Source organism: Cnephaeus nilssonii, assembly GCF_951640355.1.
Source record: "Cnephaeus nilssonii genome assembly, chromosome: 6".
Taxonomy (NCBI): domain Eukaryota; kingdom Metazoa; phylum Chordata; class Mammalia; order Chiroptera; family Vespertilionidae; genus Cnephaeus; species Cnephaeus nilssonii.
Window position 1 is genome coordinate 65,636,286 of NC_137077.1, and position 24,472 is coordinate 65,660,757.

The 24,472-nt window shown below is 40.1% G+C and overlaps 1 protein-coding gene across 2 annotated transcripts in view; it reads right to left on the bottom strand.

The window, feature by feature from the left end:
- Positions 1 to 24,472, bottom strand: part of PTPRR (protein tyrosine phosphatase receptor type R) — a 238,971-nt gene that overhangs the window by 108,466 nt on the left and 106,033 nt on the right. The window lies entirely within an intron of this gene.

A 24,472-nucleotide genomic window follows, 5' to 3' on the forward strand; every position in this document is an offset into this window, starting at 1 on the left:
TAATAATGCAGTTTGTCTAGTTACAATCAATAAGGCATATGCATGAACAATTCATAAAGAATTTCACTAAAATGTATGTTTGTTTAGTTAGCTTGATTTCAATTCCAGATTACAGAATGGAGTATGGGGCCAAGTGTATTTCCGCAATCCACGCTGAAGGACAGCTTTGATTTGTGTTCACACACAGTCCCAGGCAGGACGATGCTGTGTAAGTCCCATATGACCAGACTTGGCAGTTTCTCTACATACTAGCTGTGATTGTATGCCAATGCAAGGCAAAGAATGAGGTGCGAAAACACATTTACAAACTCTGGTAACGAAACCAGTGGTCCTGATGATTTGGCCTAACGTAAACAATTCTTATTCAGTTGTTTGGGCAAACACTCTTAATTTTTAAGTTGTTTTGGAAAAAGATAACTAAACATTTAAAAATTCCTAAAATACAAACAAGTTATACAATTAATAATATAGCCTTAATTTAAGTCATGGGTGCCATTCATACACTCAAACCATAAATTATTGTTTTTAAAATGCATCATAATTATTTGAGATATCACATAAGATGGGGAAACCAAACCTTTATGCATTTAATCTATAATAATAAAAGCGTAATATGCTAATTAGACCGGATGTCCTTCCAGACGAAGCCGGGGCTGTGAGGGAAGCCAGAGTCCCTGGTGCCACAGGGAAGCCAGTGCCAGCAGCTAGGGAAAGGAAGGCCTACTCTTGCACGAATTTCATGCATTGGGCCTCTAGTATGTAAATATTTGATAAGATTTTATTTTTACCCCCTTCATCTTTCTTCCATCCTCTACCCCCTGCTTCTGCCTGTATCAATGAGCTTTATTTTTTATAGTTCACATAAAAGAGAGATCATTTAATATTTGTCTTTGTCTGTCTAGACTTATTTCACCTAGCATAATGAATGCCTTTTGAGGTCCATCCACATTGAAGCACATGGCAAGATTTCATTCATATTTTTGTGGCTGAATATTGTTTCATTATATATAGACTAGAGGCCCCATGCATGAAATTTGTGCAAGGGGCTCTGCCTTCGCAGCCGCCACAGCTTGCCTCAGCCCTCACAGGCCAAGCTTCGTCCGGAAGGTTGTCCGGCTGTCCGGTCTAATTAGCATATTATGCTTTTATTATTATAGATGTAGATATAGATATAGATGTAGATATAGATAGATATAGATATCACAAATTCTTTATACAGTTATCCATCAATGGACTCTTAGGTTGTTTCCATATCTTCGCAGTGGTAAGCAATGCTGCAATGAACATGGGGTACATATACCTTTCCAATTTAGTTTTTTCATTTTCTTCAGATAAATACCCAGAGGTGGAATTGCTGGATCATATGCTGGTTCTATTTTTAAAATTTTGATGAATCTCCATACTGTTTTCCATAGTGGCTACCCCAATTTACTTTCCTACCAAGAGTGCTCAAGGGTTCCCTTTTCTCCACATCTTCACCAACACTTGTTATTTCTTGTCTTTTTTTATAATAGCCGTTCTAACATGTGTTAGGTTATATCCCATTGTTATTTTGATTTGCATTTCCCTTATGATTAATAATGTTGATCATCTTTTCATGTATCTGTTGGCCATCTTTAGAAAAATGCCTATTTATATCTTCTGCCCATTTTTAAATTGGATTTTTTGTTTGTTTGTTACTGAGTTGTATGAGTTCTTTGAATCTTGGATATTAACCTCTTATCAGATATATAATTTGCAAATATTTTCTCCCATTCAGTAAGTTGTCTTTTTCATTTTGTCAGTTGCTTGCTTTGCTATGTAGAGTATTTTTAGTTTGATGTAGTCCCACTTGTTTATTTTTACTTTTGTTTTGCTTTAACTTTTGGTGTCAAATTAAAAATATAATTGCCAAGGCCTATGTCAAGGAGTTTACCACATGTTTTCTTCTAAGAGTTTTATGCTTTCAGGTCTTATGTTCTAGTCTTTAATCCATTTTTCAGTTAACTTTTGCATATGGTGTAAGATAATGGTCCCAATTCATGTTTTTGTATGTGGCTGTCCAGTTTTCCCAAGACTATTTATTGAAGAGACTGTCCTTTCCCCATTGTATATTCTTGGCTCCTTTGCCATAAATTATCTGTGGTTTTATTTCCTGACTCTCCATTCTTTTCCATTGAGCTATGTGTCTGTTTTTATGCCAAAACCATGCTGTTTTAATTACTATAGCTTTGTAAAAGAATATGAAATTAGGGAGTGTGATACCTCCCTGATTGTTCTTCTTTATCAACATTGCTTTGGCTATCCAGTGTCCTTTGTGGCTCCTTATCACTTTTTGGATTTTTTATCCTATTTCTGTGAAAAATGACATTGGAAATTTGATAAGATGGCATTGAATCTGTTGATTGCTTTAGGTAGTATGAAAATTTTAACAATGCTAATTTTCCCAACACATGAGCACAACATATCTTTCCATTTTTTGTGTGCATCTTCTTAAATGTCTTTACTTACTGTCTTGTAGTTTTCAGCATCTATGTCGGTCACCTCTTTGGTTAAATTTATTCCTTGTTATTTTATTTTTTTAAATGAAATTATAAATGGAATTTTTTCTTAATTTCACTTTCTTACAGTTCATTATTAGTGTATAAAAATGCAACAGGTTTTTTTGTATTGATTTTGTAACCTACAATATTATTGAATTAATTTATTAATTTTAAGTTTTTTTGATAGAGTCTTTAGGGTTTTCTATATATAATATCATGTAATCTGCAAAGAGTGACAGTTTTACTTTTTATCCAATTTAGACGCCTTTATTTTTTTCTTGCCTAATTGATCTGGCTAGGACTTCCATTATCACGTTGAATAAAGGTAGTGAGAGTGAGCATCCTAACTTTGTTCCTGATCTTAGAAGAGCTTTCTCAGCTTTTCATCATCTGTATTTATAAAAGCCTAAGCGACCTTTATGACGGAATGACCAGAATGACTGTAACAACTGACCACCAGGGGGCAGATGCTCAACACAGAGCTGCCCCCAGCCCGCAGGCCCCAATCGCTGATGGGGCCTACGGGCCAACTTCCTGGTCCCCCCCTCCCCCCACCGGTGGACCCCAATTGTGGCTGGGCCTGGGGTTGGGATAGGGAGCCAGGGGTGGGTGGCAGCAGACACGGTCCCTTTCCTGGGGGGCTGGGTTCCTCCTTGGGCCGGCGGCCAACCTCCCGGTTTTCTCCCCCCCGCCCCCCCCCCCCCCCCCCCCCCCCCCCGTCCTTGCCCCACCTGGCAGGCCCCAATCGGCCTGCTGCCCACCTGCCTTGGTGGTGATTGGCCCCTCCCCCAGGCCGGCAGGCCCCTACCCCCTGATCCAGGCTGGGCCTGGGCTGGGACAGGGAACTGGGGGTGGATGGCAGCGGATGCAGGAAGGAGGAGGGGGGAAGGTGGGGAAGTGAGGGAAGGAGGAGGAGAGGGGAGGCGGAAAGGCAGGGAGGTGGGGAACCGTGTGGTGGCCTGTGGGTGGTGAGGGAAGGAGGAGGCAGGGAGGTGGGGAGGCGGGGAGGTGGGGAACCTGATGGGGTCTGATCACCAGCCAGGCCTTGGGACCTCATGAACTTCATACACTGGGTATAATTTTAGCTGTGGACTTGTCATATATGACCTTTATTATGCTGAGGTATGTTCCCTCTTAATCCCTCTTTGCTGAGTTTTTCATAAATAGATGTTGAATTTTGTCAAATGCTTTTTCTACATTTATTGATATGACATATGATTTTTATCCTTAATTTTGTTAATGTGGTATATAACATTGATTTGCAGATGTTGAACCATCTTTGCAACTCTGTAATAAATCCCACTTGATCATGGTATAACATCTTTTTTTATTATCCTCAGCTGACCATATATTTTTATTGATTTTTAGAGAGAGAGGAAGGAGAAGAGGGAGGGAGAGAGAGAAGAAAACATCAATTGGATGTTTCCATCTCTCTCTCCCTCTCCCTTCCTCTCTGAAATAAATTAAAAAAAATATATAAAAAAACTATCTAATAGTATACAATTGTTTGTTATACTATTACTTGTATTTTTGTACTTTTCTATAGTCTAAAGGTGTTCCCAATAACAACATAATTTAATACAGAAAATAAGATGAGCTGAACCCTGAAGGATTAAGTAGGATTCGGAAATGCAGTGATGAGAAAAACACTATGCGTTTAAGCATGCTTTATGTATCCACCTGGAAAACTCAAGAGATTAGAAAAAATCAGTCCACCTGGTAGCTCTGAGAAACAGAAGCTCCTTTTAACCAACAACTGACTTTCAGCTCCGCAAGGTTGCAGAAGCTGCAATAGATATGGGACGTTGTACTTGAGATGGTTTACTCTCCTTCTTGTGCAAGGCAGAGATGGGTTCCTCAGTTCACACAAACCCTGCTGAGGAACCATGGACTTCTGGCTCCCCGGCAGTGTTTGCCAGGCAGGGTGAGCAGGCAGGGACTGTCCTTGATCCCCACGGGCAAAATTTGGAGCCGATGGTCTGTGCTGGGTACTGAGAGTCAAGGGCTTGTGTACACACTTGAGAACTCAATTCCCAGGGCCATGATCATCCGGAGGCTTGTTACTGTGGAAACAGCATTCAAGTCTAAGTTCCTCGGAGTGCATGGTAAATGGAAGTGAAATGGGAACTCAAGATTAGAATTCACAAAGAAAAGAAAGGAAACTGTTTGAAAAAATAAAAGCTGTTCATTTGAAACAGAAATTTAGATTGCCTAACTAAAGTGAATAAGTAAGGTGAAGCAGTTAGTTTAAACCGCAATCGTCTGGTTTATTGCATCAAAACGTTTGAATAATTTGCCTCAGTTCTCTGTTTGCCTGTGAAAAGCTGGATTGACTCCACAGTGCAGGTATTTCTGATTGTTTCCCCATAAAATAGTGATGGTAAAATATAATACAGACAGGAAAATATATATTCGAGGGCCTAATAAGTGCCAGACATTTTACATGAGTGCTATTAAAAAAAAAAGAGAGAAAGGACTCTAGACAAAGAGAATTTTATTTGAGAGAAAATAAAAGTATACGGTTTGCTGTAGTCAGAGGATATGTGCTTCTGGCTAGACACTAGAAATTCGCAGCTTCTCCTCATGCTATGATGTGAAGTTGTAACAACTGAGATAGAATATAAAGTTCCATGGCAATATCAACAGTGTTACCACTTTAAAGTTACCAAACAACAGTGAAAGAGACATAGTCTGAATAGTCAACACATTCGGTTATTTCTATCACTGAACACACAAGTGATGATAATTTTTTAAGTTCAAAGAGATTAAAATTCTCTTTCTCAAGGCAAATACTAAGCCACTTAACAGTAGTAAATAATGTAGCTACTATCCAAGAACAATTGAGTGTTTTTACTGATATTACAAATATATGAACGCACAGGAAAAAATTAAACAACTTAATAAAGATTTAAAACTCCATCTCTATTTAAATTGTTTGGGCCTCTGCCTTGTTATGGGGTTCCCCAGTCAATTCCTTTTGCCTGGGGCCTTCCTTGGTCTTTTCCCTCCTCACTGCTCCCCACAACAAGGGAAGCGCCACTTTGCAATAAGACTTTCTTGGTCACCAGACTGTCCACTAAAGTAGGTGAAACCTCTGAGTCTTAGCTACAAATCAGTCTGATGCAACTGATTAAGATGTAGCATTTGAATTTAGGTACCAGCATGTTTAAATTCTAAATATGTGGTTGGCTTTCAGCTATTTGTTTGGAAAGGAAGGCTGAATTATTTTTTGCCTGGGGGTGGGGCAGGTTTCTGAATGTTAGCTCCTTCTTGATGTTATTAGACAGCCTGGACTGCCACCTGGTTATCCTGAGGAAGAGTTCAGGCTCAGTTTTGGGGAGTAAGGCCAAATGGCCATCTCTCTTCCTAAAGAGATGGCCTCAAAGCCCCTGAGAGAAGTCCAGTCTCAATTCCCAACAGACAAAAAATAACTCAGGTTCCTTCAGGACCGAAGCCTGTCGGGAGGATCCCACCCCCCTCGTGCTAACCTTACTGTGTCCTCTTTGCTACCTGGAATCTCCGACTCCATTCTTGGTAAGCAATTAGATTGGCAAGTGAACTCCAGGAATAAGAGCAAACGTTTCTCTGTTTATGTCTTTGAACCTTGTAGAAAACCCTGACTCATGGGAGGTATTTATACCATCACTCAGTCCCTTCTTATAATCCTCTGCATTGTCCTCTGCTATTGCTTACAAACTAGTGATTTTTATTTCCATATTTCACATCCCCACCTTTTCCAGAGTCTTATACCTGCTCCCCTCTACCTGAATGTTCCATACTGCAGACCCAGTAGTACCCAAACTGAGCTTACATTTCCCTCTCCTCATCCACAAATTTACTTCTAATTTCTATATTTTATCTTACTATGATTTTTACTGTTGACAGTATTACAGATATCCTCCATATCCCCATATCCCCCTACTTTGCCCCTGAAGTACCTTATTTGGAAGTCCTGTTGACTTGACTCTCTTTTCCTTCTTTGTCACCCCATCATGACATCCCATTAATTATCAAGTTCTGCCTAAATATCTCTTGAATGTGAATCCATCTTCTCTTCATCTATATTTCCACCATCTTAGGCCACCACCATGTTTATCTGGACTGCGGTCTTTAACTCATTCGCCGAATGGACACCATTGTAATCTGTGCAAAATGCTAGCCCAGTCAAGTCACTCCTCTGCTTCAAATATTTTGAGGAAATCTCATTTTCTAATGAAAGATTATAACTCCGTGGTTCCTTCCAGTCTTACCTCCCAGCCCTTCCACCATGCACGTTGTACTTGGGCTGCTCCTAAGGTGTATTCAACATGCCACGCCCCTTTCACACGGTGTCAGTGCACCTGGAGGTCACGGGCTGGGCACCTTCCTTCTTGGAGACTCAGCTCAAAGACCACCCTGTCAGCCTTCCATGGCCTCCCGGCCCCTCCTGTGCTTGCATCTTTCCGTTCTCTAATAGCACTCTGAATTACACTTCAGTTACCTTTGTTAAAATTTTTGTAATAGAAACTTCATACTTATTTCAAAAAATTTAAGATACAGGAAGATAGAGTTAAAAAGTGAAAGTACACTTGTCCTCTTCTAACCCTTCATTACAATCCCCAGAAATAGCACAGCTATTTCTTGTGGATGTTTCCAAATGTTGTCTGTGTATATGTTATATACAAATAATATGTGCATATTATACATCATGTATATTATATTAAATACAACAGGATCAAACTATACGAATTGTTCCACTTCCTGCTTTTCCCACTTACTAACATATCTGGGATATAGTTCTATATTTGTAATATATATACTATTGTCAAATATCATGTTTTGATTCTTATCTAATAATTCCTTGCTTTTTTATTTTTTTAAAATGTATTTTATTGATTTTTTACAGAGAGGAAGGGAGAGGGATAGAGAGCCAGAAACATTGATGAGAGAGAAACATCGATCAGCTGCCTCTTGCACACCCCCTACTGGGGATGTGCCCGCAACCAAGTTACATGCCCTTGACCAGAATCGAACCTGGGACCTTCTATCCACTGAGCCAAACCGGTTAGGGCGATTCCTTGCTTTTTTTTTTTTTTAAAATATCCTTTTATTGATTTTTAGAGAGAATAAGAAAAAGGGATAGAGAGATAGAAGCATCTTTCTCTTTCTCTGCCTTCTGCACACCCTCTATTGGGGATTAAACCCAGGCATATGCCCTGACCGGGAATTGAACCAGTGAGCACTTGGGTCAACTCTCAACCACTGAGCCACACTGGCCAGCCTTCCTTATTTTTAATAGGTTAGCTTATCCCATTCACTTTTATTACCTTAAGTGATATAAATTATATTACTTTATGTTATCTTATTTTATTTGTGTTTTTCCTTTTTTAGTTTTCTATCTTTTGCTGTATGGTCTTTTGTCCTTATTGTTGTTCTACATGTTTTCTTCCAGTGTCTATATTTATAATATTAAATATTATATGTTAATATTTAAAAATGGTTATTTCTTAATTTATAAACTTTAGAAAGTTTTTAACTTCCTATCTACTATGAAAAACAAAATATACATCTCTTCCCACTCATCCTCATCATCACTTCCCAGTTTTAATAATTATATTATTTTTTCTATTGTTATGTTTTACATTAACATTATATTCTGAGACCACTCACCAAAATATTGTCTCCTCCTGGAAACTCAGCCTGTTTATATCTAGGTGGAGCCATCTAATATTTCTCATCAATGGATGCAAGTAAAAGTAAAACGACATTTTCAGTCGAGGCAGTTAAAGAAGGTGCCTGGTCTACTCTTTCTCTCTTTCCTCTGCCTGCAGGCCGGATGGTTCCCGGGTGATCCCACGACTCTATTAAAAATGACAGAGCCACACAAAGAGAGATGCCCGAGACCCTGCAGCATTGCATGAAGGAGAGACCCTGCCCACCCCCTCATTAAACAGTGGCATGAGTTAAAAGTACATTTTTCTTAAATTAAGTCATTGAGACATTGGGGTTGTGTTAGCATTACTTATACTGATGAATGATTTCTTTGATTACAATTTCTAAAGTTCGGTAAGTGTTAGTTATACAGTATATGTTCAAATGGATCCAGTGCTCATGATCAGTCTTTTTTCCTTCTTTCTTTCTTTGAAGGATGTCACCATTTCCGAATCCTTTATTTTGACACATCTCTTATTTAGCTGAATTTCATTATCAGAAAGTTTTTCCTCAAGTAGGGCTCAGGAGTGCTATATTTTCTGAGGTGTTATATGTTTGAGAATGCATTTATGGTGCCTTTGACAATAAATAACATCTTGGCCGGATATTGAATTCTTGATTCAATTGTTATTTTTTTATTTTTTACCTTTGAATTCTGCTATTATTCCGATGCCTTGTGGCATTGAAAGTTGTTATGAAAATTACTCTAGCCTGGGGCTAGTCTGTCTTGAGGATAACTTTCTTTTTTGCCTGTAATCTCATTGAAATGTTTATCTTTGAAGTTAAACTTCACTTGGATATTTCTTTGGTTGATAGTTCATGCAACGTGGTGTGGCCTTAAAGTCCACAGATTCCAGACTCTCTCTCTCTCTTTCATTTTTTTTTAGGGTTATGCATGAATTATATTTTATTTACATTTAAAAATCTCTCCTTGCCCCTATGCTCTGGTCTGTGGGTGGCACACACTGGACTTAGCGTAGGCTCCGTGGAGGGAGGGAGGTGGTGAAAAACCTCTTCCCATGGAAAGGCAAAAGCCCCATCTCTCCAGGTCTTGCTTCTGAAAAGACAGCCTTCTCCTGGGTGCTCTGTGCTTTCTCTCCCAACATTGTTTGCTGCGTCTCGGTGTGGGGACCCTTCCCAATTCCCTGGAGCCTCCTGGGATGAGCTGAGCCTCCTTGGGATATGGTTTATGGCAGACAGGCTGTGAGGAACGCCTGCCCGCTCTGCCCTGGACGCCCAGGGTGGCACTGAGTCCCAGAAGGTGCGGGCCAGGCTGTGTGGTGCCACCATGAGTGAGGCAGGGGAGGGGAGGTGACAGCTCGCTGTCTCCCACGAGTCCAGCAGGGAGTCGGGTGGAGGGACCCATTCCAGGGTAGCGAGGGGGCTGCAAATCTAACGGCGACGACTGCTTTGGCCTCAGGATGGGACGGCGTCAAAGCCACGCGGACTGAGCGGCATCCACATGCCGCGGCTGGAGAGGGCGGGACCCCCTTTGGCTCGTGGAAGAGATGCCGCCTCTGGGAGGCTCAGCCAGGGGCTCAGCTTCTCTTGAGCAGTGCCCCTGTGCAACCTCCAAGGCACTCACCTCGCATGTTTCTGTGTCGCCCCCCCCCCCCCCTCGCCAGTTTGTGTACCTCTCTCGGCTGGCCTTGTGGGTGTGAGCTACCCCTGGCCCCAGAGGGTGGGCAGGGCTGGGCGAACAGATGGAGAAGGGCACTTCCGACCCTTCAGTGACGGAGACCAGCGGGACAGCAGGACGTGGATCCAGATGCTGCCGTTGCTGTGGATGTTGGGGTGGTACCTTTTGGTCGGGAAAGCAACCTTTGGGGGTTTGAACGGATAATCTGCGGGAAGGTGGATGTTCAGGAAGAAAATGCCTCCTGGGCAAGGACTGTCATTGGGGCCGGTGATGGGGGCCTGCCCGCAGAACCAATCACCTCCCGCAGGTCTTGCGGTCCCCTGGGCAGGAGGCTCCCTCTGCAGGTCACTCAATGCCTTCTTGATCCGCTTCAGAGCCGTCCTTTCCCGCTGCTGGGGGCCGGGCTGCTGCCACCAGGCAGCGCCGCCAGGGCCAGATCCCAGACGCTTTATTTAAGAAATATTTTTTTCCTATTATACATTTGAATCATTTTTTTCTAACTATTTTTGGTTCATCTTCAAGGATACAGATTATGTAATTGTATATCCCTTGTCTTGCTCTCTAAACACTTTATTTTTTTAAAGTATGTTTTTATTGATTTTTAGAGAGAGGGGAAGGGAGAGGAGAGAGATAGAAACATCAATGAGAGAGAAACATGGATCGGCTGCCTCCTGCATGCCCCACAATGGAGATGGAGCCTGGAACCCAGGCATGTGCCCTGACCGGGAGTCGAACCATGACCTCCGGGTGCACAGGATAATGCTCTATCCACTGAGCACACCGGCCAGGCAACACTTTTTTTTATGAAGTTATTTTCTCTTACTCCTAGTATATCCTTATTTTCCTTCCAGCATTTATTAATATGTGACAGTTTCTTGTTGGTTTGTTTGCTGTATATCCCCCTTTACTAAAATGTGACCCCATCGATGTGGGACCTTGTTGGTCTGTAGCCCCTGGGCCTGGAACAGTACCTGGCACGTAGTAGGTATTTAATACATCTCTGTGAAGTGAAGGAGTACATGAACCATCATAATCAGCCCTGAGTAGTTGCTAAGTGGGAGAGTATGAGTGAGTGCCATGGGAGGCATAGAAAAAGCAAGGTTCTGCTCTTGAGGAGATAATTAAATGGTTTACCTGAAAGGTCTAACCATTAAAACACACACACACACACACACACACACACACACACACACACACACAACATTGATTTAACACAATTAGTGTTTGATTTCTATCCCAACATTGGGATAGAAATTAATATGTCTCTGATACTTTACTACACCATTCAGGAGAGGAAAAAATCCATTTATTTTATCTTAGGTTTTTGAAATATGCTACTAATTGGTGAAAGCAATATAAGTTTTCTGAGTAGTATGCTGTATATATATATATATATATATATATATATATATATATATATGATGTTAATACTCATTTGAGGAAACTTTTTCCATTTATTTTATTTTATTTTTTTAGAGAGGGAGGAAGGGAGGGGGGAGAGAGAGAGAGAGAGAGAGAGAGAGAGAGAGAGAGAGAGAGAGACATCAATGTGAGAGACATCGATTGGTTGCCTCTCACAGATCCCCTGATCAGGGCTGGGGGGCTGGGGATCGAATCTGCAACCCAGGTACTTGCACTTGATGGAGAATCAAACCAGAGACCCTTCAGTGGGAGGCCCAGTGCTCTAACCACTGAGCTAAACCAGGGCAGTAGTGTGCTATACTGATTGTAAATTGAATTCAAACTTAATCAGTATTAGTGTCTGTATGTTATAACTAATTTGAGAGTTTAAAAATTAATCTTTCTAAAAATCAAATATGCTCATGGTAAAAGATTCAGAAAATATAAAAGAATTAGCAAAAAAAGAAATAAATATTATTCATAATAGTTTATCCCATCACCCTGAGATAACATTGTGGAGGTTACAGTGTTAGCTATTTTCTAATACATAGTTGATATAATGTACACACACACACACACACACACAAACACACACATATTAAATATATATTTTATACAAATAATTACCCATTCTAATGTGATGCTATCATGATCATATAGCTATGGCTTTCCTCTTTCCAGAATGTTAGGAGAAAACTGTTTGTTTGTTCTGTGTGGTGGCAGCTCCAATGCAGAAATATTCCCCGATTCTTCCCCTTCTCACTCTCCCAGGACAGGAGAAGTGACTAGTATAACTGGTGCTTTTGGGATGACAAACTAGGGCAGGAGTAACTCTGTGCTTCCTTTTGGGGTCTGCCTGCCTGGGAAAAGCATGTGACCTGTCTTTGCAGGAGTAGAGTGGGCTGTAAAGGCTCTGTCTTGCATGGGAGCTCACAGTTGACCAGTGTTCCTGTGACTCGTGGGTACATCTGCGAAAGGAGAGGCAATCCTGGGAGTCATTTTTATGCTCCTAAGTCACATCTGCAGCAGCTCTCTCAGCAATGAAGCTGACACTTTTATCCCCACAGGTCTGCTTCCTCAGTCTCTCCAGGCAGGGAGGAGTGGGGTGCTACTTCTTGGCCTGCTCCAACACCAGCACAGGCCACCACAAAGCCAGACATCACACTCCCCTCATTCCAGCTCAAAAGGCAAAAAGGCTGAAAACTTTTCTTGTTAGTTGGCCTTGATTTTGGCGTGACTATCTACAGAGGTAGAAGGGTCAGAGGAGAATCAAGGTATGCGGTTGTATGGAAGTCAGGAGTATAATTGTCAGAAGAGGTTTGCCAACATTGCCAGATGCTGCTGAAGGTTAAGAAAAATGCAGACCAAGAAAAGGCTGGTGGATGTGTCTATGAGAAATAATTGGTGGCCTTCGAGTAGTAATTCTCAAAATGTGGTCCTCAGTCCATTGGGAGACTGAGTCCTCGGACCTCACTTGAAAGTGCAAGTTCCTTTGATACCAATATGGGCCCATGATGTACAATTCCATAGCCTTTCTTTTACTGCTGATGGGTTTATTTAATGAGTTTGTAAGGGTTAGCACAATTGATATTCATAAACTAAAATTAGCATGTCATTGTGTATATTGAGGCTTTTAGGGAGTTAAGAAGTGAGTGCATAATGAAGAACACCAAGTCTAATTTTTACTGAGAACAAAAGAAGATAAGATGGTAAATAGAGAGAAAAACGGAGCAAGAATTTTGACCTTTATAATACAACAGTAGCACTCCAGATGCCAATCTTTCTTCTTAAGACCCCTACACTGTTATATGCTATCCCTTTTAACACATACAATAACAATATTAGAATTTTGGTCAGAATAATCTTTGGAGACATTTTGAAAATATTTGCAACTTCGTGAGTTATTTCATATCCTTGCTCTGTTGTGGGTATGAACCGCTAAACCAATTGATCAGCCAATCAATTAAATAACTCATATGGAAGCTGAATGAATATTGGTAGTGATTAGGAAAAGTTATCTAAATTTCTTGTTTGGAAAGGTATGACCTTGTGGATAGGGGAGATAGATTTTCAGGAGCTTCATTAATTATGAACTCACACATATATTTATTTATTTTGAACTCACACATTTAAAAGTTTTTGCCAGCTCTGTTTTCTAACTGCTAGGGAGACCGAATAAAACATAAAATAATTGTGTTTGTGTGTTTGGAAGTTGCAAGTAGGTAAGCAAATATCAAGTAAGAAAACTTTGCCATACTATAATGTAATAGTTAAGAGCCTGGGTTAGTGAGTAAGAAAGACTTGGATTTAATCCTGGGCTGAGTGGATTTGGTCAAATGATTAACTCTCTCTGAGCCTCAGTTTCTTCATTTGTCCAATGGGGATGATAACTGCATCCCTTTCATGGGGCTTCTGAGGATCACATGACTTATTAGACATAAAACTGCTCAAACGGGGAGATAAAAAGTCCTCCCTAAACTTTGCTTATAGATGTGAATTCACTCTATATCAATGCCAAAAACAATTAATTAAATGACCTACTTCTCTGTATGTTCAGTACCAAGGGAGACTGAGTAGCTACTTTGTTGATGAAATGAAGGCCCTTTTACTTATTTGCTAGAACGGTAATAACATGGAGACGCTAAAAGAGTGGCCTGATTGAGCCTCCAGTGTTTACTCTCACTGATTGTTACACCTATCAAGGAGTTTCAGCCCAAAGCCAATCAGGAAATCTAGGTCAGTGAAAAAAGCAATGCCTAGAACAATCTGGTTTTGCTGAAGTGATGTACTTTTTGGAGAGAATATACATTTGAGGCTTAAGATCAAAATGACACATTTTAAACATGTTCTTTGATTTCAGAGCCTCTGCTGCCATTTACTCCCTGCCGTGCCCTTCACACCGCGGCTGGGTGAATCCAAATCTCAAACACTACAGAGGACTCTGTAGATATTGAATTAAATTCATATTCATTGTCTTTTACTTGTTTCCTTCTGTGACTACAAGTTAAATATTAAGATTGAAACAGAGTTAAATTTAGTGAGTTAGAGCCTACTCATTTAAAAAACTTGTTATAACCTAGTTTTCTTCATTTCATTAATTTCTCATCTCTATTTTAATGTTACCTCTTAATTAGCATTCCCTTTCATATCCCCTAATAACATTTTTTTTTGTAAAACACTGCCTCTTTTATCTTTTAAGACTCCTAATATTTAGCAATTAAATAAAGAATTTTTATACACTTTAAATTCTATATAATTTGAACTAAGCCCCCTCATTAGGATCATGGAATGGTGAAGGTCTTGACTTTTCTGGATACAAAATCACTGGAGGAGATGAGGCTTCCATAAGTTATAAAATAACACTCTATATACTGTTATGATGCTACCATTCTTATACTATGTGCTTTTGTGTCCATGTATACCTGTAAAAACATTTGTTTTTATAAAACAAACATGTCTATGGATAAAGTAGAAGAAAGTAGAGGTTTAATAAAGGTTTTTCAGAGACAGGAGGAAAAAAAAATCATGATTCAACCACAAACAGATATTATCCTGGGTACAGTAAACAAATATAATAGCAAGTTACTTGCTTTTCATAGAGTTTCCAAGTCTCCTTATTATATGTTCAAGTCAACAGAAATTTCCACATTCATCTCCCCTGATTATGTTTTCTGCCTTGTACTGTTATTTCTTCCCTGTTATTCTTTTTCCTGTGTTGTCTGTCAGTCTCCCATCAATTATTCCTCCCCCTCCCTTTCCTCCAGCATTTTTCATGCCGGAGGCAGAACACAGCAGCCCAAAGCCTGAGTTAAAAAAGGCAGGAATTGGGGCCAGGCAGAAACCCTGCATGGACAAAGCCCAACGCTTGGGCGAATGCGGCCTGAAAAATGAGGTCAGACAAATTCAGGTTTTTCCATCCAGCCTGATCAAGATAACAAACTCTAATCATCAGAGCCCTAACCACTCCATTCCTGCAGCTTTCCTGAAAGGACAAAGGAGACATCTGACTGCCTATCCAGTAAGAATTGCAACCTAACTAACCTCAGTGGCATTTAGGGAGGCTTGGAAATAGATGTCCAAGGGTAAAGTCATAACCCTTCAACTCCCCAAGCACTTTGCTTTCTGGTCAGAAACGAATATTGTCCCAAGCCATCAATATGTAAATTCCACTTAAAAAATGAAGAAATTAACCATCCTCACAGGCCCCAGATGTGGATAAAAGGAGATGGCTCCCTTTTAGTTTTATGTACTTATATTCCATCAACAGGAATATATTCTTTCGGGAATTTCAACTCTACATGCAAACACCTGAGCTGTGGGGCGGCAGGGAGACCACAGGCTCTGAAGCAGTCCATCACAAGGGTGGTTTGGAGTCTAACGCTCCACGAAAGGATGTTATAAATTTAGTTTATTTTGATTCTCTCCATGAAGTAGATTATGTTTCACTTCGATGGCTGTAATAGGATTCTGCATTCCACTCTTCTGGTGAACTGCCCAGTTCTCCAAGAAACATGATAAAATGAAATGAGTCTATTGGCATGTGTTTTTGAGGTGAAAATAAAAACTCTATGATTTAGTGTCCTTTCAACTTCTCTTCTTGGGAATCTTGACTTTTCTATCGTAGTGGGAATTAACAATTTTCTGCGTAATTAAAAGGGAATAAAGACAGAATGTGGACTAAGTCTTTGTCAATGTTCTTGTGGTTTTATTCATCTGCAGAAGGAGATGGCAAAATAATAAGCATACAGTTTTCCACAATGTGCTATTTCAGTGATTAGCACCCCGAGAACCATCTCATTTCCTAAAAAGACTCTGAGTAATGTTGTCTGCAGCATAGCTTTAATGAACAGAGTGACTGTGCCAATTCCATCCTGTTATTACTTCCCAACCCTCCCAGTACACTCTTGCTTTTCTTTGATCATGACTGGCGCCATGGTATTAGGATTGCTAGATCTCTGATCTAATTATTAGATTGTTAAATAGAAGTACATGGATTGATCAGAAAAACAAAGGAGACTATATATAGCTAATTCCTCCTGTTACAGCTCACTATAGAAATGGCTAATTTCGTACAACATAATCCAGCATCAATTGTCAAATTAGTAATTCACATTCCCAATTTAAACAAATAAATGTAAGATTGTGGAAGCTGTACAGAAAGATATTTGGGTGAACAAAATTGACTAGCCACCTCTTTCTTAAGACTCTTCCTATTACAAAGGATATACCCACTGGGCATGAAAAGAACATCACTGAAAACTTTTATTTCACTTTAGTCTAAAATTTTGCTGTTAAACCCTAAAATCCCATTTTGAAATTACTGCCAAGGTATCATTTGGGATTATTATTTGCTCATGTTTCACACTACAAACATGCTTAAAAAAAAATCTGACAGCCCTATATTTTATGGCAAATAGAGATTGACTTCTTGAATCAAATGATATATTTGGGCCATCTTGATTACTGTTTTCTGCAATATTGAATCAGACAGGAAGTTAACCCAATTTTATTATTAAGATGGATGAAAACACCAGATGCACTCTTTTATAATGACATTGTTATTCATCATCTGCAACCACAGATAAAATCAGAATTACCTTTAACTTTGTACCAACACCGGAACCATGATATTATTTTTAACACACAAACTAACTTACTATTTTTAATCTGTGTATTGCCCTTGACTTCACACAATGCCTAGAACACAGAGGGAAACCAATACATATTTTTTGAAACAAACTTAAGTGAACTAAACATTTTGTGAGGGTTTTCACCCGAGGGTAGCACTTTCCATACAAATTAACTAATGAATTCATACATAATTCTTAATGAGAGCCACAATGCTTATGAGGACAGCAAGCTTCAATAAGAAGGTTCTTGGTTTACTGGTGGAAAACAACAAAGCTGAAGTCCCTGGCTGGGAATTAGTTCAGGGATGTCTCATGTCCCCAACTTTCATTTATGGTCCCCCACATCCGATTACAATGGAAGATACTCACTAGTCTTTCAGTGAAATCTGAATGCAAAGGCAGGGTCCCATGATGTTATCAAAATAATGTCTAGATTGAGTGACTTAGTCCTCCATAACCTCTCCTTTTCCTTCCTAGTTATCACAAATGCAAGTGGCCATCTTTTCCGCAATGTCAGTACAGGAAGTAGATCAAACAAAACAAAGAAGATAACTGCTCCACCCACTATGTTTTATGAAAATTTTCAGTTCTGTCCAAGTGGATATATTTGTAATTCTATTCTCCTAAGGATGGATATAAATTTTACAAGAAACTTCTAGTAGGCTCTTTACGGTTTAGAGATTTTGAATTAATTGCATGGCGTTTTCTTTTAACTTCATACTTGGAGGCTATTTCCCTAGATATCACGACTATTCTCTGCTGACTTACTTTATATGCGCACATGAACAGATGCAGACATCAGTCTGCTAACCTCGCACTGTTTATGTCATAAAAGATTTTCTCTTACCTGTTTGGAAATTGACAGGATGTTGTGATCAGTTTGACTTCCATTTGTACTGTCCTTTGTATTATTTCCTCACCATAGCAAGCCGGGCTAATCATAAAGCTTTCTAAGCTCGAGCGCTGAGACGAAGCCTCATTTAGTCACCTGGGGGTAACTGCCTGGTACTATTTCTAGAGACACTGCTGATCCCAGGTCTACTGTAGCAGCCTCTGTGTTCCCAAGAGGTACCCAAGGTGCTTGCTGTTTCGACAGTTTACTAGAATTGAAATTCTTGGGGATTTATTTTCATGGTAATTAGCAAATTGTAAGATGAGAACTACATGGGCTGTAGACAAGGTATGTTTCATGAGGGATTTTTTCTTTCTGTCTTAAAAAATTATATATTCACAAGGTATTTTATGATAAATATAAAGTTATAAAAGTTCCACTATTTCCTCCAAAATGTTCCTACTCTGTGTTAGGGATTTAACAGATACTTCAACCCTCACCATGATTTAGAAAGCAGAGATAGGATTCATCTTTTTACTGATGGGAAATGAAAGTATTTTAAGCAAAGCCCAAGGAATGAATCTGGGATTCAAATATAAGTTGGTTTGTTGCCATAATTGATGATCCTCCCCACTACAGCATAGGCACAACATTATCCTATATAATAAAGAGGTAATATGCAAATTGACCCTCACACCCTCACAAGGTGGCCACCCCACATTGTCACAAGATGGCCACCCCAACGTTGTCACAAGATGGCCACCCCCACATCATCACAAGATGGCCACTCCCACGTCATCACAAGATGGTTGCCACAATATGGCTGACCCCATGTTGTCACAAGATGGCCGCCTCCACGTTGTCACAAGATGGCCACCACAGATGGCTGCCCCCATGTTGTCACAAGATCGGGCTGGCAGGGGAGGGCAGTTGGGGGCAATCGGACTGGCAGGGGAGCAATTAGGTGTCAATCAGGCTGGCAGGGGAGTGCTCAGGGGGTGATCAGGCTGGCAGGCAGAAGCGGGTTAGGGGCAAATAGGCAGGCGAGCAGTTAGGAGCCAGCATTCCTGGATTGTGAGAGGGATGTCCGACTGCCAGTTTAGGTCCGATCCCTGCGGATCAGGCCTAAACCAGCAGTAGGACATCCTCTGAGGGGTCCCAGATTGGAGAGGGTGCAGGCTGGGCTGAATGACACTTCCCCCTCTCTCCCAGTACATGAAATTCATGCACTGGGCCTCTAGTGATTTAATAAAGAGGGATTTCAGATAAATGATTGCTGTAATTATTATAGTTAGTAAAGTATGTGCTCTGAAAAAATAGAAGTAAATGAAGGTAATTAAACATGATCTCTGTCTTTAAGGAGATAATAGTCTGGTAGAATAAGAGTAGTGGAAATACTTCCCAGATTTCATGAACTATGGCCTCAAGATATTTGTCATAACTCTAGCAAAGCTGCAGTATAACTTAATCATTTATACATTACTAGTGTCCTGGTAAATTGATTTTTAAAAAAGCAATGGAGTACTGTTAAGAGTCTTAAAAATGTTCATGATCTTTGGCCCAGTAATTCCCACCTGGAAATTTATCTTAATGAAACAATAGCAATTAATTAAAAAGAAATAGATGCAAAGATTTTCTTTACAACATTATAGTTAAAAATCAGAAGCAACTTAAATGAACACCAGTGTAGAAAAATAAGTAAGTTATGGTACATCAAGGGGAGGTGACTGCAAGGGGTATCTCTCCCCAATATTCTTCCCTCCCCCAGCTTGCAGGATGCCATGCTTTCTTAGTTTTGCTTTCCACTCATGGGCCACTCCTGTTCCGATCCACTGTGCTTATTTCTCTTCATCTTCCAGACCTCTCTTCATAGGGAGGCCCATGCTCAATCCTCTTCTCTTCTACTTTTCTGAACTGTAGTCTCAAATTAATTAGGACCTCACTCTCAGAACTCAAGACTTGCATATCCAGTTGCATGCTTGACATTTCCACTTAGATGACTAATTTGATCTTGTGTACACTCAACTCTTGATTCCTATCCTACCCACTTCCACCCCCTTCAGTTTTCTTCTTCTCTATAATTTCAATCTTCCATGTGGCTCAGGTGAAAAAAAAACCAAACAGGAAAAATTTTGCCTCCTTTCCTTCTCTCATGCCCACAACTGGTAAATCCAGTCAGCTCTACCCTTGAACAATATTCAGAAGAGCACTTCTCACCACCTCCACCATTACCGCCCTAACTCCCGTCATGGGGCTATGGTAACAGCCTCCTAATTGCTCTCCTTTCTTTCACTCTGCCTCTTATAGTTTACTTTCTGCACAAAGCCAGAGTAGTTTTTAAACCACAAGTTAGATCACATTAGCACTCTCCTAAAAACCCTCCAGAGGCCCCACTTGATCTCCCTAACAGAACTTTCCTTCCCCACCCCATTCCCCTAGTCACCATCTTCTACCACTCTTCCCCTTCTTTTACTCTATCCATTCTGGTCCTTGCTGCTCTTCAAACACAGCAGGCTCCCTCTGCCCTCAGGGCCTTCATTTTTACTCTCTCACTGTTAGGAACCCTCTCCCTGAGACATCTGAGGGGCTCACATCTTCTTTTCACTCAGTCTCTCTACTCAAACACTGTCTTCTCAAAGGCACCTTCCCTAATCAGACTATTTTTAAATATCACCTTTCCTGTCACTTCCTGCCTCCTCACACTGATTTACTTTTCATCATTGATATACTCTTCTCCCTACTAGAAGGTTTATTCAAGATAGCAGGGATATTGGCTATTTTGCTTACTAATGATCCAGAGTCTAAGACAATGCTTGGCTTATGGAAGAAGCTCAATATATATCTTTTGAATGAATGAATAAAACAGTTGCATAATTTAATATTAGGTGAAATAAACATAATGCAAAGATGTATACTTGGCATACATAATGCAATAATGTATACTTTATAACCATATAAATATGTTCAGATCTGTAAAGTGGTACAAAGACATTAAAATAATTGTGAATAATGGCTTTTGAATAAAATGTTATAGATCTTTAAAATATAAAATCACTGTGTATCTCAGGGAAATGATCCCAGTTGACAGTTACAGAGAATGCAGTTACTGTTCTTGAGAAATGACTGGTTTCAACCACATATCTCAGAGAAAAATAACTGCAGTGATTTCAGAGTTAACACCACTCATGAACATTTGAACATTATCTCCCATTCAGTATAGTACACCAGTTAAGTGCAACAATTCAGAGTCAGATGGTCTGGGTCTGAAGTATAGCTCTTCCATTTAATAGCTAGATGACTTTGGGCTAGTTACTTAACCTCTATCAAGGTCAGTATTTTTTAGAACAATTTTAGGTTCACAGAAAAATTGAGTGGAAGGTACAGAGATTTCCCACATACCTCTTGACCCCACACATGCATAGCCTCCCCCATTATCAATATCTCCCACCAGAGTGGTATATTTGTTATAATTGATGAATGAATCTATACTGTCACATTATAACCACCTAAAGTTCATAGTTTACATTAGGGTTTACTCTTGGGGTTGTACATTCTATGGGTTTGGATAAATATAATGATACTAGAGGCCCGGTGCACGAAATTCGTGCACGGGGGTGTGTGTCCATCAGCCCAGCCTGCACCCTCTCCAATCTGGGACCCCTTGAGGAATGCCCGACTGCCCGTTTAGGCCCGATCCTAAATGGTAGGATCGGGCCTAAACGGGCAGTCGGACATCCCTCTCACAATCCAGGACTGCTGGCTCCCAACTGCTTGCCTGCTGGCCTTCCTGATTGCCCTTAACTGCTTCTGCCTGCCAGTCTGATCACCCCCTAACCACTCCCCTGCCAGCCTTATTGATGCCTAACTGCTCCCCTGCCAGCCTGATTGCCCCTAACTGCCCTCCCCTACAGGCCTGGTCACCCCTAACTGCCTTCCCCTACAGGCCTGGTCACCCCCAACTGCCCTTCCCTGCCAGCCTGATCACCCCTAACTGCCTTCCCCTACAGGCCTGGTCATTTTACTTCCCCTACAGGCCTGGTCATTTCACCCCCAACTGCCCTCCTCTGCAGGCTTGATCACCGCCAACTGCCCTCCCTTGCAGGCCTGGTCCCTCCCAACTGCCTTCCCCTACTGGCCATCTTGTGGTGGCCATCTTGTGTTTACATGGGGCAGCCATCTTGTGTGTTGGAGTGATGGTCAATTTGCATATTACTATTTTGTTAGATAGGATATGTCTATCATTATAATATCATAGAATATTTTCACTTCTCTCAAAATCCACTGTGCTCCATCTATTCATCCTTCAATGATCTTTTTACTGTCTCCAAAGTTTAGCCTTTTCAGGGTGTTATATAGTTGGAATCACGAAGAATGTAGCTTTTCCAGATTGGCTTCTTTCACTTAATAATATGAATTTAAGTTTCTTCCATGTCTTTTTGTGGCTTAATAGGTCATTTCTTTTTAGCATTTAATCATATTCCATTGTCTGGATGAACCAAAATTTATTTAGCCACTCACTTATTGAAGGATATGTTGGTTACTTTCAAATTTGGGTAATTATAAATGAAGCTGCAGAGGTTTTTTGTTCAAGGTCAACTTTTTGTACCTACCTTGGAGGGTTGTTGAGGGGATTAAGATAAAGCTTCTAAGATGTTTCACATGCTGCCTGGAAGTTAGCATACATTAAGTAAATGTTGCCATTCATTATTTTGTCATTATGAAACTGGGCAGATATTCTTGGATCTATTTCACAGATAAGGAAACTAAAATTCGAAGTGACAACCAATAAGTGGCAGAACCAGGGCTCCTAAGCAGGCCTTCTTCCTGTAAATTCATTATGCTCTATTATGTCATGTGGCTATTCTGCTGGAGGCAAGCACAGGCTAGACCCACTCTGCTTAGTGCAGAATATGATGCTTCGTCTCTTGGCGAACTTTTCCATCACATATCTTATTTAGATAAAAATTAACACTTAAATTTGTGCACATACTAACTCCTATAATACACCACAAGTTGGTTATATTTTCTTATTACTGAACTACCTGGAATTTATAGTCTTTGAGGGGAGAAGGGAGATGAGTGTTCAGCCAGATATGTTGTCTCTATTTCACCTTATAGGCACCAGATGGAGGTTCTGGACTCAAACATGGCCTTTTTAAAATCCACATGTAATCACATTATTGAAAAATCGCTTGTGAAAGATGTTTGTTGGGAAGCTCAGCTGCCAGGAATATAGAATTAATATGAGAATGACCAGGGCTTGAAATATTGGTGTGTCCACCTGGGGATTCAGGAAATATGGCATAACTAGAAGAACTCCAAGCTAGAAGTAACTATGTTTCTATTTACATGAGAGACTATGGAGCTTCTTAGGAAGAAGAGTAATGAAGGTTTGGTCCCAAAAGAGGGATTTGATACCATGGACTCGACTGAAATGAAAGAGGAGGAAAGAGGGATGTAGGGCTAGACTTGTACCAGAACCCTGGGGAAATCAAGCCTAAATTTTAAAAATAAAAAATAAAAACCCAAAATATAATTTTAGGCACATAGATAACCAAGGAACATACAAAATGACAGAGAAAGGTAGGAGAGAAACTCTCTTCCTTTGGTGCTATACATAGCAGAGCTTCCCATGGAGGGATCAGGCTAATAGGGACACTTGGGTACTTAATGAGGAGACTCCACAGCTGTCAGAGAACAGTGTCCTCCGTTCAGCAATCAATGGCACTCGCATCAAACCTGGAAAACTCAATACAGACACAGGCAGACATCAACACTGCCAACAGCTGTGACAATTTTGGGGCAAATTTACGCCAGGCCAGGTAACTCGAGGGAGCAAGGCTAGGGAGACTTCTCTCCTGCATGTTTTGCAAAACTAAAAAATTTGTGCTGATGAGAAAGTGGATGTCTTCTAGAAATTCTTGGCAAATACCAGAGTGGAAGAATTGAAGAAGGCTGGAGATCTGGTAATGGTCAATACTATGTATATGGGGAGGTGGGTGCAGGGAGATTGTAGTAATCTCTATTATGATGCTAGTCTTATCTCCACGTTGGTATGGCTAGAACAATATGGGTTTCTTTTGACTTTGGGGTTGCCATATACTCCAACATGCTTTTCTCTTTATCACTTTTCAATTGCCTCACTTTTTCTCATCATTCAGGTCTCAGTTTTAAATGACCCTTCCTTCTTTTGTTACATCTCCTGAATTAAATGAAATTAAATGTTGTATGCCTTAGGTTTAAATTTTTTCTAAATATGATGGCTATTATAAAGTATCACTCAGAGTCTTAAGAAAGTTCAAGTGATTTTGGATTTCAAAGCAAATATTCAGGATGTTGAAATAGCTTCAGAACAGAATAAAGGGAGATGAGATCAATCTTTGATGTCTTCCTTACAATTCATGATAAAAATTTCACAAAAACTCTAGAATAAAATGATACATTCATCAGATATTTAAGAATAAACTCACATTTGTTATTAACTCATCAGAATTCTTCTGAGTATATTATTTTTCAATTTTATATTACCATTTTATAAAAATATAATAGCATCATTCATTATTCATACTTCATCACAATGTATTATATTAAACTAAAGAAATATCAGAGCCTCAAAATTATTATTTCCTGTACTCCAAATGCAAAGTTTCATGATTTAGTAACATCAGTAGCATCATTCTTGATATATAAAAAACCCCCAAAATCTTGCTGTAGCTTGTTTGGCTCAGTGGATAGAGCGTCGGCCTACAGACTGAAG